This window comes from Canis aureus, chromosome 32, assembly GCF_053574225.1.
Source record: "Canis aureus isolate CA01 chromosome 32, VMU_Caureus_v.1.0, whole genome shotgun sequence".
Classification (NCBI taxonomy): Eukaryota; Metazoa; Chordata; class Mammalia; order Carnivora; family Canidae; genus Canis; species Canis aureus.
Window position 1 is genome coordinate 23620727 of NC_135642.1, and position 17109 is coordinate 23637835.

The 17109-nt window shown below is 39.0% G+C and overlaps 1 long non-coding RNA gene across 10 annotated transcripts in view; it reads right to left on the reverse strand.

Annotated features, from left to right (window-relative positions):
- Positions 1 to 884: 884 nt before the first annotated feature.
- The window catches only part of LOC144303243 (uncharacterized), a 35906-nt gene continuing 19681 nt past the window's right edge, over positions 885 to 17109 (reverse strand). For 5 of the 10 annotated variants that reach the window (XR_013370303.1, XR_013370298.1, XR_013370295.1 and 2 more), the window contains 5 exons: positions 14466 to 14579; positions 7892 to 8037; positions 5425 to 5480; positions 2517 to 2642; positions 885 to 1149 (listed from right to left, as the gene is read on the reverse strand). This is a non-coding gene — a long non-coding RNA (uncharacterized LOC144303243). Of the gene's footprint in view, positions 1150 to 2516; positions 2643 to 5424; positions 5481 to 7883; positions 8038 to 14410; positions 14580 to 17109 lie in introns of all 10 variants that reach the window. The other 5 variants (XR_013370301.1, XR_013370297.1, XR_013370296.1 and 2 more) reach the window with 4 other exon arrangements.

Below are 17109 nucleotides of genomic sequence, written 5' to 3' on the forward strand. Positions count from 1 at the left end.
CTAAAAGTGAGAGTGAAAGGGGCTGAGGGGGAGGAGAGCCAAGCAGGAATCTAGGGAGGATGCACTCAAGAAGAGTCTCTACAGACTCTCTCAAGTATTGCATTAAGTGAAACTTCAGGGAGATCAGCAAAAAATCTGAGCATTTTGTTCTGTTTGCGGCAATCATGTGTACCTCTTTGAGAGATTTCACTGAAGACTTAAATTCCTTTTTGCTACTTTGGAATGATGTTGGATTTATGTTTCTTTTTAATAAGACAACATATTTTCCATGAGGGGTGTTATGGACTGAACATTTATGCCCCTCAAATTCACATGCTGAAGCCTTAACTTTGATGTGGCTGGATTTGCAGATGGGGCCTCTGACGAAGTTTTTAAGGTTAATGGAAATCAGAACAGTAGGGCCCTGATTTGATAGGATTCGTGCCCTTAAAAAAAGATTTACTCTCTTTACCTATGCACACACTATAAGGAACAGCTCTGTATAAGGACATATAGAGAAGGTGGCCGACTACAAACCAGGAAGAAACCTCTCACTAGAAACCAAATTTACTGGGAGCATGTACTTCTAGCCTGCAGAACTGGGAGAAAAGAATTGTCTGTTGTTTAAGGCACGCTGCCTACAGTATTTTGTTATGGCAGCTTCTTCAGACTAAGGTACACTTTTGAGTTATACTAACTTATTTCAATTTGGTCTTATTACTCTCCTTTGCTTAAGTTTTTATCTAGCTCTATAATGCCAGTGTTTACTTGTCAGTGATTTTTATCTCTAATTGCACAAAGTCTGCAAGATCATTTTAGATCCCTTTAGTTCCATCCACATTCCATGCTGCTTTCTCTCTCTACCTTTTTTTCCCCATCCCTTAAATGCACAGTCTAGTCAAAGGTAGAGGTAAATTTATGTTTAATTAGTCTCATACAAATTCTTAGTCCTCTAACACTTTCTCTTAGGCCAGTCTGAGTAGGACTTGGTTAAGTTCCTCTGGCTCTTCAAACAGCATGTTCTTCCAATCTCCAGTAGCTGACACACTTTAAGGACTTCTCTTTCTAAATTCTTTTCACTCTCTTGCCCTCTGTCTTTTCTTGTCCATCATCTCTGATGCAGCCTTCACACCTCAGCATGTAGGGTTGGCTCTGGCACCTTTAATAGTGCTTAACAAAGATCGTGTGGAAAGCAACATCATGACCACAAAAAGAGATATCATGAACAGACACACTCATTTTCTTTTTCGTTTTTTGTAATCATAGGGAATGAGGTCTTGTTTCAGAATTTCAGTTGAAGCAATATTTCTGTGATTCTTGGCCTCAGTGCCATAAATGGGTAAAGACTGACTTTTCCAGCAGAGAACTATGTTATCATGAAGGTGAGAGAAGATTAAAAGAAAAATCAACACTACAGTCCTGCCACTCAAGTGTTTGTTGCTAGGGCCATCAAAGATTCCTGCTGCCAATTCTACTTAAGCATTCTCTACAGCGTGGCTCCCTTCCCTCCCTGAAACAGACCTTCTCCTCTGCCACAGCTGCCTTTGATATGGGCTCATTCCTGTCATTTGGCTGCTGAGTGGGGGGGAAGCACCTTTAGCTCCCCCAGAGGTACTGAGAGTGCTTCCTCACAGAGATCCCCAGCCTTCTTTCCCTGGAAGTAAAGTGGCAAGTCCTATTCTGAATATATCTCAGAAGCAGCACATGCAGGTCTTTGGATTACCATGCCAGATTGGGGGTAGAAGCACAGGGTATGGCTTAATTTATTATTATGGTTTGCATCACAGCACCCGCTGAGGGAATCTGGCCCCAAGTAACAGCTAGGTGAGTGACAGTGCCATGGAGAACAAGGCCGACTGCTTCGTCTATCCCATAGAGGTCATACTAACTCTCAAAACTGACATAGGACTTTCAGGATTGTAAAAGACCTCACCTTTACCTTGTCAGATGAGGGTTACCTCTTTTGTAAAGAGTTTGTTCTCCTTAAGATCATATAGATCCCAACAATCTCACATTGAAAGCACCTTTCCAAGTTTACAAAGAAAACAGATTTAGGCAGGTTTTATTACTTGCTCAGACATCCAGATCTAGTAAATGGTAGGGTTAACAATGAAAGTCAATTTTGTCAGACCCTAAAATCTATGTACCTTTCCTGAAAAACAAACATGGAACAGGTATTTTTAATAACAACCTGTTAATATTAATGGGGTACCCCCACTCCCCAAATTTTTCTCCAGACCACATCAGCCCTAGAATGGGTAATACAATTGTAACTATAACCATAGTACAAACATCATTACTCTAAACCTTGACCCAGGCTCTCTGGAGAGTCTTCCTTTCCTTCATTTTCCCCTAATTATTTCTAGGCATCCTTAAGAAAGATCACAAACATAGTCTTGAATCCCATTAGAATCTACCATTCTCCATTCTTTTGCTTCTTTGTGCTAGGATATTGTCTTTTTTCTAGGCTTCTCACTGACACATGGCCATATTGGAAGGGTGCCACAAATCCATCACTGTCCTGGTACCACCAATACCTGCTGAAAATGATGTCTTCTTCAGTCTGAACAGGGCTAACCTCATCAGATGTTTTGATGTTAGGTCGTCTTGGAACTCCAGAGAAGGTGAAGAGACATCTCAGAGAAAAGGTGACTGGTGCCCACCTACAGACACACAAGAAAAAACTAGAAAGGGGACTGTGCTTCAAATAGTTGAGGTTCAAGCAAATAATCTTTTAGATTTTTTTGTTCCCTTTTTTCTCCTAGCCATCTCTTCCTAGGACTCAAACATAAGACCATGGGTTCAGAGCCAAAGATCAAGGTTATATGGTATCTTTGGGTATTATTAAAAAAAAAAAAAAACCAGCAACCTTTTCTTAAGAAACTATACTTCCATTGGTTACAATACTGTCTTAATAATCTGTTTTTGGAGAAATGAGAGAGACTCTCTACTGATGTATAGTAGGAGGTTATTCCTTACTATTGTGTAAGTATAAATACTTATACAAATTTATGGTTTCCATGCTATCCCTTGTGGCCTGTGTTTAGCTTACATGCATGCAAAATGGATCTCATATATTAAAAATAAAACACAACCATAGGATCATTGAGGCATAGTGATACAGCCTAGGACTAGCAGTCAAAAAATCTGTGTTCTAGATTTAGCTTTGTCACTCACAAGCTGAGCAGCTTTGAATAAGTCATTTAATTTCTCGTCTTCAACCTGCTCATCTGTAAAACATCAGTAATCGTATCTGCCCTGCCTTTCAAAATGTAATGTAGATCAAATGAGATGAAGGATGATTAAGAATGTTGGATACATGAAAGGAGCATCAAATGACAACTAAAGCAACCATGAATGCTGGGCATGGGTGCAGTGTACGATCATGAATGGAGATTATCCTTGCAAGGAAAAGCTTTTTTTAAGGCTTAAGGATATACTGGAAAGAGAACTTTCTGTATCTACCATACCACAGTCCTTTGAATTTTCACTCCTACTCTAAGGGAGATAGTTGGAGCATATGAATACTGGGAATGACCAGAAATCTAGTATGTGACAAGTTAAAACTATAGGGAGCAGCTGGCAGTTTGCTTTCCTTCTAGGCCAGAACCCAGGGTATTTGATTCAAACTTCTCAGAATATGGATAACATTAAGCTTTTCCTTTGCAAATAATGTGTGACTTATATTCACCAATGATTTCCTGTGTGTCTTTGTTTTGCCTTGATTTTTTTTTTTTTTAGACTCACTTTCCTTCTTTTAAAATGCCCTCTCGGATATATGTTTTGTTTTGTTTGTTTTTTTTTTAATTAAGATGAACTAACAATTCTTGTTTTTTTAAAAAAAACATTCTGAGATGATTCCTTGAGATAACTGAAGGTGCCCAGAGTGACACAACCTCAGGCCCGGAAATGACTGTAGTAAAGCAATGTCACTGACAATCAGCAAATGCCAGGTCATACTTCAAATGAAGAGAGACAAAGGGTGACTCATGAGGAATATAGTCAGGATGGCTGTTTTTCAACCTAGTCCACATCAACTTGATCACTGTCTCCCAGTGGGAGACAGTGGGGCTGCTGACCCACTGGACACCTAGAGGAACAAATAAAAGGGTCCAGCATCACACAATCAGGACATTACCCTTGAGTAAAAATTTTCCAAAGACTTCTGAATCTTAGGTGTTGGAACAGGATGTCACTGAAGCCGTATTACTCTTCACTGGTAGGAAAGGCAGTATTTACACAGGACTGTGGCTTAATGTTTTATTGTTCAAATACATTGTTATTGTTGTAGTTTTAGTAGCTGCTGACATGGCCTTAAAACTTGGACATGCTGCCTCCATGTGAAGCACCACACTAGGCAGCCTGAGATTCAAGTCCTGGCTGAGACTTTGAGTGACTTCACACAAGTCCTGAAATTACTATGAGCTTCATTTCCTTGTCTGTAAAAAATGGTTCATGCAATCCACCTTCCTGTTGTGAATTTTAAATAAGATAATCTATGCAGTGTCTTTTATAATGCTTGGCTCTGAATAGCCAGTTGAAGAATGGGAATGATTATTAGAGGAAGAGTATCTAAGTATCTAAGAGACAGGAAGTGTGGAATCTTTGTCTAGTTTGACCTCTAATGAGTTTTGTAAGTTTAGATAAGTCATTTAACTCCTCTGTGCTTCAATTTGCCCATCTCTCAAATTGTCAAATGGTATTTGATGGTTTATGTATCATGGCTGAGGGTATAATTGCCTTGCAAATATTAGGAAATTACAGAAAATATTTTGAAAAGTTAAAATGACTATACAAATATATGTCTTATGCACATTAAAAGATAATATGTCTACATCCTCAAAAATTTCCAAATTCTAAGGTAATCAAGAAGACACCTAAATTTTTGTCTTTATTTGGAAAGCGGTGAGTCCATCTTGATTATGGTAGCATACTAAAAATGATAGATATCTTGCACAAGAACCACACAAAAATTTCACAAAGTTTGTGGACTGCCCCTATTATATTCCACTAAGGACATGAAGATGAATGCCAAGGAGGATTTTTTTTTTTTTAATCTTTCCTTCTTCCCCTTCCTCCACTCTGAAACAATCATCAATTACCCTTATCCACCGGCACCATCTCATCTAAGTTCATTTTCAAGATGAAGTTTCCTCGTTGGATGGTGGCTGTCCAATCCTCCTTCTGTCCATCACTGACTGCCTCAGAGCTGTCCCTGGATTGACAGTTTGAGAGCGAATCAATAATAATTATCTGGCTGCAGCCATGGCGAGCTGTGTAATTCTGCCATGGGACAGCATTGTGCAAACAGAGCTGCATCTCCGGCTGCAGGTTTAAATATGCAGGCTGGGGCTGTCCATTTAGGTGTGCTGATCATGTGATTACCGGGAGGTAGTGCTTCTTCCCCCGCTGCTGCATTAAAACCCTTTCAAATGATACACTCACCTTCTGGGACTTGCTGCTGGCTAGCACTGCACTATGTAAAACACAGCCTTCAGGTCCTGGAACATAAATCAGTGATTTAAAGGCACAGCCTTAGGAGAGGAGACACACTTTGCTTGGGGAGTGTGTAAGCACAAATGAAAGAATGAAATCTCAGATACATTTGGGTCTATCTTTATTTTACCTTGCTCTAGCTAAAGAAGATAATTGTTTTCTGAAATTATTTGTATCTCAGTTTAAAGATCAGAGCTAATTCTATATTAAAATTCTGTTGATTTGAGAGGTACAAATTCAATTCCCATTTGAACAAGAAAATGTTGGCTTTATTGAGTTGAATTAACTCGCTTTCTTTAAAGCAATTTTAGCATGCCTTGGTAGAAGATGTCATTAGTTGCTAGTGTAGTTACTCTTATGAACAGGCAATCACATCTTATTGCTCTTATTTAAACACTTGAATATTAAAGGCTAGGGGATTTCTTTGGTGTTATTTCCTGGGAGTCTTTTTCTATCAAGAAATTAAAAGCAGGGAGCACGTGGGTGGCTCAGTCAGTTAAGCGTCTGCCTTTGGCTCAGGTCATGATCCTGGGGAGTCCTGGGATCAAGCCCTGAATCTGGCTCCCTGGCTCAGCAGGGAGTCTGCTTCCCTTTCTCTCTGCCCCTTCCCATGCTTGTGCTCTCTCATGTTCTCTCTCTCAAATAAATAAATAAAATATTAAAAAAAAAAGAAATTAGAAGAGAGGAAGATCTTGGGGGACGTAATCAATTTTCTAGCAGAAATCAATGAGAGGTGGGCATACAGATAAAATGGAGCAATCATAAATTCCTGGGGGGTAGAGATTTTACATTTAGAACAGATAGGTTCAGAAAATAATGTATATATCATTAGCAAATGACAGGAAACAAATGAAAATGGTGTGTTCCACAGCTATATTTGCTGTTTTAATTGTTATATATTTATATGCATAGAGATATATATTTATAATTTTTGAAGTAAAATGACAGAATTTTAGCATTTGTTTTATGTACTTCTATCTGGTGGGATCCTTCCATTATTCTCTATTTTTTCTTTAATGTAAAAATCTTTTTAACAATGTAGAATAGGTTTTATTGGTAAGTAGTAAGTTTCACAGGGTTGGATATAATCAAACTGAAGGAGAGTTACTAAGCAAAAACTTTATGTAGGTTATTTAAAAATTAAGAAATTGCTAGGAAACATGTAAGATTTCCTCTAAGATTGTAGCATTATTCTCCAGGTTTATAGATGATTGGAACATCTGGTGGAAGAGACATTGTAAAGGCTTGGGTTACTAGACAGGAAGTCACTGCAAAGTGTTACATCTTAGCTGTGTTGAGCTTCATCCGTACTTAACGGAGTGCCATTAACAGTTCTTTAACTCATCATTGCTTTATCTCCTTCAGCTATTTTTGATGGTTCCTAGTTCCTTAGTAGTGACTGACTTTCTTGGAAAATAGCAGGCATAAAGTTGATTGCAGGGAGCTGCTCAGCTATACCTTAGAACTAACTGATAACAGGATCAAAGATGAGGGGGGAATGAAGATGCAGATAAAATAGAAAATTTTTCTTCCTCCTGTTTTTCCTCCCCCACCCTCTTCCCCCTTCCTTTCTTCCTTTTTTTCATTCAATCAACTAACTAAACCATTTTCCTTATTAACCACCCTCTATTTGCTGGGCACATTTATGAACCAGCTCAGAATCTTGTCATTTGAGAATGTGCAGGCTACAAAGGGAGATAAGACATGGAGATATCTATTATAGCCCTATAACATGTGTTGGGGGTAAAGTTGTTATTCAAACAAAAATACAATTGTCAAGCAAAAATACAGAGAAAGTGGCAAAAGGTTTCAGAAACTGAACAGAAGATTTCCAGCTAGAGGATTGTATTTTAGCTAAACCATCCTGTGATCAAAGTATCTACCTGCTATTTTGCAGTGCCTTAATTAACTGTTAAGAACCAAGGAGCCAATTAAGACTTTGATAAAATAAAGCAGTGATGGGTTAAAAAAATTACAAAAGCGTAAGTATTGGGCATAACAATTTTAAATGATCAGGAATAATTTTAAATGATCAGGATAAAGGCTGTAAAGAGAAATCACATAATAAAATCTTGGAAGTCAATAAGGAAATTTCTCTATTTCCATATAGAAAAATATTTTTTTGATATTTGCAGATTCTCTGCTATTGAGTTGAATGGCAGAACTATTATTCCATTTTAATTTGTGAAACTAATTATTTTATTTTTAAAGGTATTATTTATTTATTCACGAGAGATGCACAGAGAGAGAGAGAGAGAGAGAGAGAGGCAGAGGGAGAAGCAGGCTTCATGCAGGGAACCTGATGTGGGACTCGATCCTGGGACCTCAGGATCACACCCTGGGCCGAAGGCAGTCACTAAACAACTGAGCCACCCAGGGATCCCCTGAAACAATTATTTTATCCTCACCTCCTCACCTTAAGATCTCCAGAATTCTTAATTTTACAGCGAAGATTTCTCAACTCTTGAAGCCTCTATTTGCACATTCATTTGACCTCTAGCACTTGCTGCTTTATATGACACAGAGGGTCCTTTCAGGTGAGCAAGATGCATTGCTTTACATCTGGAGAAGCATGAAAATGAGCATGCCCATCACAACCGTATTTATCAAGAATATTAACATATTCCTTGAATTCAGTGTAGTAATAAATTTCCAAACAAAATTGAGAAGGCCTTTAACTGGGGGGGGGGGGGGGGGGGGGGCTGCTTTGTGAGATCAGTAGGGATTTGGCTAATTATCAAGAAGTTTCATACAAAGTAACTTTCATTATGGTGAGAAACTACCAAAGTCAGGTGTGGCTACAAGAGTAGTATTAGCAAGATTTAACTTGTCTGTGGCTCTTTTTGCTTGCTTTCCTTCAGTCCCACACTCACTTTTCCTGGGTGAGCGGAAGAAAGGCGCCAAGTGGCCTGCAGGTGAGAGGAGTGCCTATTGCTGGAGTTAGATTACTTTGAGCCTGCTAAACAGCCAGCCAAGCCAGCCAATTCAATTTATTGTGAAGAGAAGAAAGGAATGTAGAAAATAGTTAATTGGAGAAGTTGGGATAGGGGTTCACTAGGAGACAGGAGGAACAGGTGTGGCCTTGTAGGAAATACTGGGTAGGCAGCTGGCCCAAGAAATGGGGCTGGCCTGGGGATGGTCAAGATATTTGACGTAGAAGCAGAATCAACATTGGTACTGAGCACAAAAAGTGGCATGATACCAGGGCCAGCTTCATGTGGATGCAACCTATGCAATTGCACAGGCCTTGTACTTAGGCCCCTTGCTGGGTTTAATGAGATGTGGTCTTAACATTCTTAGTAATTTTTTGAACACAGGTTCCCATAGTTTCATTTCACACCGGACCCTGAAAATTACGTAGCCAGTTCTATCTATGCAGCATGTATTTGTAAATGCACAAAGATGTCTCAGATGGACAATCACAAAGGGTATTTATAATGTTTTGGGAGGGAAAACTGACTATCTAGACCAACAGAGACCATCTCCTCTGGGTTTGATCTCTCTCAAAGAATTCAACACCTTTAAGAGTAGAGCCTCTCCTAAATCATATCCATAATTTCCACTATATATATCTTACTGTGATGCAAGGTACAATGACGATGTTGATTAATTGATCAAAGAACTATATCCTCTTAGCATTTTTAGATGACAAAAATATCTTCACATACACGTGGAATGAGTTAATCTTTACATCTTGATATTTATATAGGGAGAATCACTCTGAGTTTTTAGGGTAGCACTTTGTTATCTATGTCCCTGAGAGGAGCAGGGAATGGACTCTTGGGCCAATGGACAAACCTTTGTGGCATATTTAATGGCTAAAAGAGTTCATCTTGGTGACTGATAACCTGGCTTTGAAGCCTGACTCTCCTGCTAAGTCACTGAAAAAATGTGAGTATGTTACTAGGCTCTCTTTGCCTTAGCTTCCTCATATATAGATTGGGTATAATCACTGTAACTATCTCACAGAGTTGTAAAAATTAATGACATGATGCATATTTTTATGCTAGTCAAGTACCCAAGACCAAAAAAAAAAAGTACTGGGTAAATATTCATCATAATGATAATTCTTGGGAAAAAATAAGGGGAACAAAAGATTTCTAAGTCAGTGAAGCATTCTCCAGGTGGACAGGCAATTCCTGTGAGGAGAGAGTGCAGATGCTTTGATTTAACCTCAAGACACTGCTCAGAATTAGGGGGCATCTTCTTCAAGTGTCCTATAGGACTTGCCCCATGTTTCTTGAAGTTGGGTACCATAAAACTGAGAAAAGCAATTTTGCCTTTTGGAGTACAGAAGATGAATTAGGACTTTGACAGCAGTGGCAGAGATGGCAGCATTGTCAGGAGCCACAGTGATGGTGGCAAAATTAATGGTGGCAGCAGGGAGATGGTGGAGAGGTGGGGACTTAGCTGCAGGCATGTACAATGTGACTGGTCCTGGACCTTGGGAAAGTTAATGCAGTTTCTTTATGCAATACTTTCTTCATTGGTAAAACAAATAATAAAAGTGCCCACCTAATACAAGTACTGTAAGGATTCACTGAATGGAGATGGTTATATGAGGTAATATATGTCTTGCAGCGAGCACAGTCCCTTGGACTCAGTGAACAGCAGCTGTTCTTGTCCCTAGCATTTCTATAAACAGTAGTATGGAGAGCAGGGGAGAAGAACAATGGCAATATGAAGCCCAATTCAAGACCAAGTTCTGGCCCAGAGTCAGAATTGAGAACAAATCTTGGATCAATCACTGTGTGACTGCAAGCAAGTTACTAAGCCTCTCTGAACTTGTTTCTGTTTTTGTTTTTCAATATGATAAATGAAGTCCAATGGCACCTGCATTGCAGGGTTGTCACAAAGATCAATGGAGAGAATGTAAACCAAAGGCCCTTTCTGTGCTTCAAGAAATATAAATATTTTCCTACATTTCATGCTAATTATCATTTCAGGGAGAATTGGACAGGTATTGTTTCTCTCACTTTTTAGATGAGGAACTGAGTATGGAAGCATTAGATAATTTGCTCAGAATCAACGACTGGTAAAGGACATAGCTAGGACTTGGAATCCTTTTTTTCTGAGACTGAACCTCTATACTCTTTTCAATTTTAAAGTCTTGAAATCCTTTTTCTGTATTAAATTGTCACCCAAATCCAAAATATAAAACATTTCGAGAAGAAGCGATTTCCCTGCCTCTTCCTAATCCTGTCATCACCCCCTCCCTCTAAGGGCTCTGAGGAGCACAGTTTGCAAACCTTTGCCTTCTGCAGGGAGACTTCCACTCTGCCACCCTCACTCATCTCAGCCCTTGAGGGCAGATATCAATCATATATGTCAGGAGACTGAACCAGGAGACCCTGAGGGCCTCTGATTCTGGTCCTCATCACTTCAGAGTTCAAGACAACACATACAGGTCATGTTGGGGGTTGTGGAAATGCATGGCTGAGATCCCAGCCACTGTGGGTGATGCTGTCTATGACTCTGGAAAGCCTCTGATGCTACTTTACATTGGTACCACTTGTGCCTCTTGACTTTCTAGTGAGCTGTGATTCTTTCTGTTTCTAGGGCAAATGGAGAACCAGGAGAATTATTGCGTGGTAAGCAATCAGAAAAGAAACCAGGGTTCAGAAATAGCTTAGTGGTTCCAAAGTTTGGTGGAAAAAAACAAACAAACAAATAAACCCCTAGCCAGGCAAATAGCTCAAGGTCAGGATGTGGGCGTCTAGCATTTCTCACTGCAGAGCTGGAGGCCTGTAGAGTCAGGAAGGTTTTATGTGCTCAGTTGTGGCTTTAGTGATAGCAGTGCTGTGAAAACTCAGACCTTGACCATAGGTTTACAAAAAAGCAGATTTCTTGGCTTCTGAAACTATATTCACTTCTGGAAACTTATTAAGCATTGACAAAAGCATTCCCTGAGATCAGCAACCTTCTGCCAGAATACAATGGAGAGAGAGATTTTGGGAGAGCATGGCATATGTCCCCTAAAGTTTGGTGGTTTTCACCCAGAGTCTAATGCAGAGTGTTGGGAAGGTGTGAGGCTTATTTGAGGAATCCACACCAGCAGATCATAAAAGGATTATATTTTAAGAAGCTTGTTAGGAAGTAGGGGGTAACTCTTGCCCCATCTTAGTTCTCTTGGTGAAGACATAAGAGAACCCAATAGTTCCTGAGGCTCTAACGGCAGGAAGATGAAGTTAGAGGCAGGAAACATAGGGTTGCCCATGTGGGCTCCATGCCAAGAGAGGGGGCACCCAACCAGAGAATATAATTGAAAGAAGGGGGACCAGGGGATGTGCTGCTCCTCTAGAGGTCCTCAATAAAAAGAGTGCCCCAGGAAAGCCAGCCTCTGCCTGTTTGCAATCATGTGCACCCACTAAATGGATACCAGTATGGAGCAGAGGTTTCCAGTGTCAAATGGAAGTATCCTGAGCAAGAGATGCAAGGGAAGTTCCCAGGGCACAGGTTTAAGGAGGTCCTCCCTCCAGGGTTGTGCAAGTGCAAGCTTAGTGCCTCCGTTGCCTCACCCTAGTCCTGACCCTGTGGGTCAGGGTGCATCAGAGATTTCTGTCTCTCCTACCACCCTTTCCTGCTCCTACACACACTGGAGCCTAAGGTAGGAAAAAGGGACTTGAAAAAAATCTCTCCTTTCTGCTTCCTCCTGGAGCTACACTTCTAGTCTGTATAGTCAGAAGCTTCAAACTGGATTTGAGGGAGAAGGTTTAAGCTGTCTTGCATTATATTTAAGTAACTGAAAGGGTCTGAATAATTGTGGTTTGGGCTAAGATGTCATCAAAAGGAGTCACTATCAAACAAAGAATAGGGGCACTGATATCATACAATTGAAATGTTGTTATTAAACCAAAACAGGTTTAAACAACTTATTGAGACTTTTCACAAAAGTGGTTGCATAAGCCAGTGTCTCTGAAAAGGGAGGAAATGTAAGGCGGAGTGGAAAAGGGGGTAAGGGGTAAGACTCGAAATTATCTGCTCTTCAAAATTAGTGGTTCTGTGGAGGGATCGGGTGACCAGCAAGCCTAGGTTTGACACCATCAATAGCTGTGGAATGCAGGCAAAGTACTCCGGTCTTTGTTTTGTGATTTGAAAATAGGAATAAGGATACTGACTCATACTCCATAGCGCTGTTATGAGAATAAAATGACAGCACATGGATTAGGCTGAGTGCCTAAAAGAGTCAATAAATATCAGCTGTCTCCCTTGGCCTTCCCTCTGTTTCACTGAAGGAATGGATCTTCTACAGTGTACACATAGGAGTGTTTGTGTGTGTCAGGGCTGTGTGCTGGAGAGCAAACTGACCGAGAGGTAATTTTGGAAAATACAGGACTGGGTGCGGAGGTACTCTAAAGATAAAGACAACAACATGCTGCCAATGTGTATAGAAATGTAAGATTATAAAGTCAAGAGACATTTGAACAGAGTGCTTAAGTTTAAGTGTCACTGAAACTGTAGCAGCCCTGTGAAACCTCACAGAAGTTATGTTGGGCACATAAAACAGTGTGTTATGCTCTTCAGTTGTAGTAAATCCATAGACCTCAGGACAATATATAGATAAAAAAAAATAAGCAGTTTTTAAGATGATTGGACCTAACTATGAAGGTCAGAAATGGAACTAGTTCTTAAGGAAATTTCTGATGCATCAAATAGAAATCACATTTTTGGAAGTTAATATGAAAAAGAGCCTATTCCGCTATGAGGCTGCTGTCAAAGAAACTGTTAGGGGTATATTTTTGTGCTTAGTGTCCTAAGAATGGTCCCTTATGATATTTTTGAAAGTGTTTTTTTTTTTTTTGAAAGTGTTCTAATAAAATTTTAGGTTTTCTTTGTGCTTTTCCAGCTTTCTGGAGGAAAATATCTCTTGCATTTAAACAGTTGTGTTTACTTTTCATAAGTAAAGGGAAAAAATTAAAAGAAAATAGCCAGAGGCATTGTAATAAAACTCAGAATATTATGAGGAATGACCACACATACAAGGGTGATTGATGTATAAATCACATTTTGACTTGATGTAATGTTATGAAAAGACAAATAATTTTGTTTACATTAATAGAGAACTTTAGATTTGGAATTGAGGTTTAGATTTGGAATCACCCCTGTCTTTTCCTCTCTGTCTTTCTTTTTTGGGTAAGGAGTAGTTACTATATTGGTCTTTCTTGGAAATCTAATACTTTTCTCATTATCCTAACAATGGTATTTATCCTGTACCATCAGTAGATGTTTCTTCCAGTGAAGATTCCATTTTAAAGCTCTTTGTTCAGACATTTTTAACCCAGCCATAAGTATTTCTAAATATTTTCAGTATATCTCAAGTTACCAACAATCTATCTGTATTATAATCCGAGAAGTTGTGTATGTTTTATATAGGTGTATATGTGCTGTGAATTAACACCAAACTCAAAACTGAATGAAAGAAACAGGGAATCTAATGAATGCATGAGTGATAGCAGAAGCACTTTCTATACTATTTCTTTCCTAGAATATGATTGGCAGTGAGACCTCTTGGCTTAGTACACAAACAGAGGAGATGGGGAAGAGAAGTGCTGGCATTTTACACAGTTTATCTTCCATTATTGTATTTAATTTTTAAAAGGACATCAGAATCCTTTGGGAATTCTATCACTGCCTGAAATTCTGCTACCAATTCCACATTTTATTTCAAATTGATGAAGTGATAAAATTTCATATGCCTTAAAACAAAATAATATTGAAAATTTATAAGGACAAACATCCCTTGGTAAATGGAAGAGAAATATTCCTGGAAAAAAAATGTATATATGTTTAACTCTTTAAAAACACCATTATTATAGTAACCAGATGTAATTCTTTCTAATGCAATTCCAGAGATCAGGGATGGAAGGCATCTCCTGGGATTAATATGCTTATGCATAGGGAAGAGGTCATGGTTGTTGGGGTAGGGGCAACAAACCAGTAACTTGTATAGGTGGGTGCTTTTGGAGAGAAGAGATTCCTCTAATATGTACCGAAGTCTTAATAGTTTAGAGCCATTATGTTCTTCTACATTCCTCCCACTCAGCAAACATCTTTGTCCAGTTCATACATCAATTCATGCCTGGTGGCTCCAATGTTGCCTACTCCTGGGAAAATAGTAACATGGAAGGAAAGTTTGCAAACATTTATTCATTTCCATGGCTCAGTCTAGTTATGGGAGAAATACCTCATGTACCAAGTGGATATTTTTCCAACTGCCAATGAAAACTTAATTCCAGAGAAGACCAAAACACAGCATATTTTCTGACATGTATCTCTCACCCATGTCTTAGAAATTCTATACCTACCAGGCACAAATGCATTTCTTTCAAACATTTGTAATGTTGAACTGAACAATTTCCTGCACTGTTTAAACTCTAATCCTCTCTTTTTCAAATCACCCCCAGCGGTGGCTATCAGTTGTCAAAAGCTGATGGGCATTAACACATAGGTTCACAATCAACTTTAGGCATCGTATTTATGAAAACAGGCCTTCTGCAGATGCCTTATCTTAAATCAGGCTTGACTGTGGCTTTTGTTTTTCTAGGTATTGTTTTGATAAAATTTAGCAGGAAATAAATGATTGAAACATCTGGCGACATCAACTAGAAAGTGTGTAGATGAACTATAGAAGACAACACTCAAGAATTTATGACATTTCAGCCCAATTACAATTTTCCTATTGTTTTAACCACCTGGATGTGGAATACTCTGGGCTGTTAGAATTAATTGAAGGAGGCAGGTAGGGGAGCAGACTTAGTTGCTTGTGGCATAATAATTAGTACTATAGAAGCTCCACCAGCCTGCAGGAGGCCTGCATCCAACATCCCACTTCTCTTTGATATGATTGTCTCATATTTTGCAGACTATAGTCTTGTCTTTGGTGCAAACCCAGTAACCTTTTTGGCCAGAATGCAAACTGGAATGCACTTTCTTCCTAACAGGTTAAAGCCTATTCTGATCGTTGGGTTCTGATCTTATTAAAAATGGTCATAGCAGTGAACTCTTCAGCAACTAAACACCCTGGGTGATCTGAAAGTGTACCTTAAAAAATGTTTTCTGACATGTATGAAATTCTGCTACCAATTCCACATTTTATTTCAAATTGATGAAGTGATAAAAAAATGTTTTCCACTCATTCCTAACAGCTGGCATATGCCAGATATACCCAGCTAGCAATGATCATACAGATTTATACTTTGAAAATTGTATCAGAATCAGTGCCTGCAGGAGTGATCTTTTCAAAGGCAATTAATAATCTAAAGTATTGTAAAGCATAGGTGCATTTTAGCTGCTAATCTTTTATATCTGAAGATTTCCTGAAGATTTCCTTCTCACTTTAATAAATAGAATTAACAATCTCATTAACATAGTATAGGCTTTAAAAGTTCTACAGCAAAGAAAACCATTAAATTCAGTGTATCCCAGGGATCCCTGGGTGGTGCAGCGGTTTAGCGCCTGCCTTTGGCCCAGGGTGCGATCCTGGAGACCCAGGATCGAATCCCACGTCAGGCTCCCGGTACATGGAGCCTGCTTCTCCCTCTGCCTATGTCTCTGCCTCTCTCTCTCTCTGTGACTATCATAAATAAATAAGAAAATAAAAAAAATTCAGTGTATCCCAGTGTTTCCCAATGTTTTTGACTATCAAAAAATTTTGACTCATTTGACTCATATGTATATTCTAAGGACTTAGATGTTCCATAAAACTCAATGTGGGAAATACCAATTTAAAGTGATTATTAATTTTAAAAAATGGATGTGTTTGATGTCCATCTGAACATGATGAACAGGCATGATACCACTTTTAGTTGAAGTTGACATCTTAATGAACAGTATAAGATAACTGCACTACAAATCCTTAATAGAATCCTCTAACTCTGAAATTTGCCTTCTATAAAAGACACAAAAGAAACTACTTTTAGACAAGATGTATCTCTAAGTATTCTTGTTTTTTTTAAAGATTTTATTTATTTGAGAGAGAGCATGAGAGAGATCACAGATATAGCAGGAGAGAGAGAAATAGACGCCCTGCTGAACAGAGAGCCTGCCACAGGGCTTGGTCCCGGGGCCCTAAGATCATGACCTGAGCCAAAGGCAACACTTAACTGGCTGAGCACCTAGGTGCCCCAAGTATTCTTGTTTCTAATAGATTGGGCACTTACATCATTGAACTGTATTAATTTTAAAAATGCACAGAAGTGGTAGGGAAATCTAATAGCTATATAAATATCACTTAATACTTATAACAATGGTGAGGTAGATATGATCCTATCCCATTTTAGTGATGAGAGATTGACAACCTATAGAATGGGAAAAGATATTTGCAAATGACATAGAAAATAAAGGGCTAGTATTAAACTTAACACCCAAGAAACAGAAAATCCAATCATGAAATGGGCAGAAGACATGAACAGAAATTTCACCAAAGAAGACAGACTTGGCCAACAAGCCCATGAGAAAATGCTCTGCATCACTTGTAATCAGGGAAATACAAATCAAAACCACAATGAGATACCACCTTACACCAGTGAGAATGGCAAAAATTAATAAGACAGGAAACAACAAATGGTGGAGAGGATGTGGAGAAGGGGGAACCCTTTTGCACTGTTGGTGGGAATGTGAACTGGTGCGGCCACT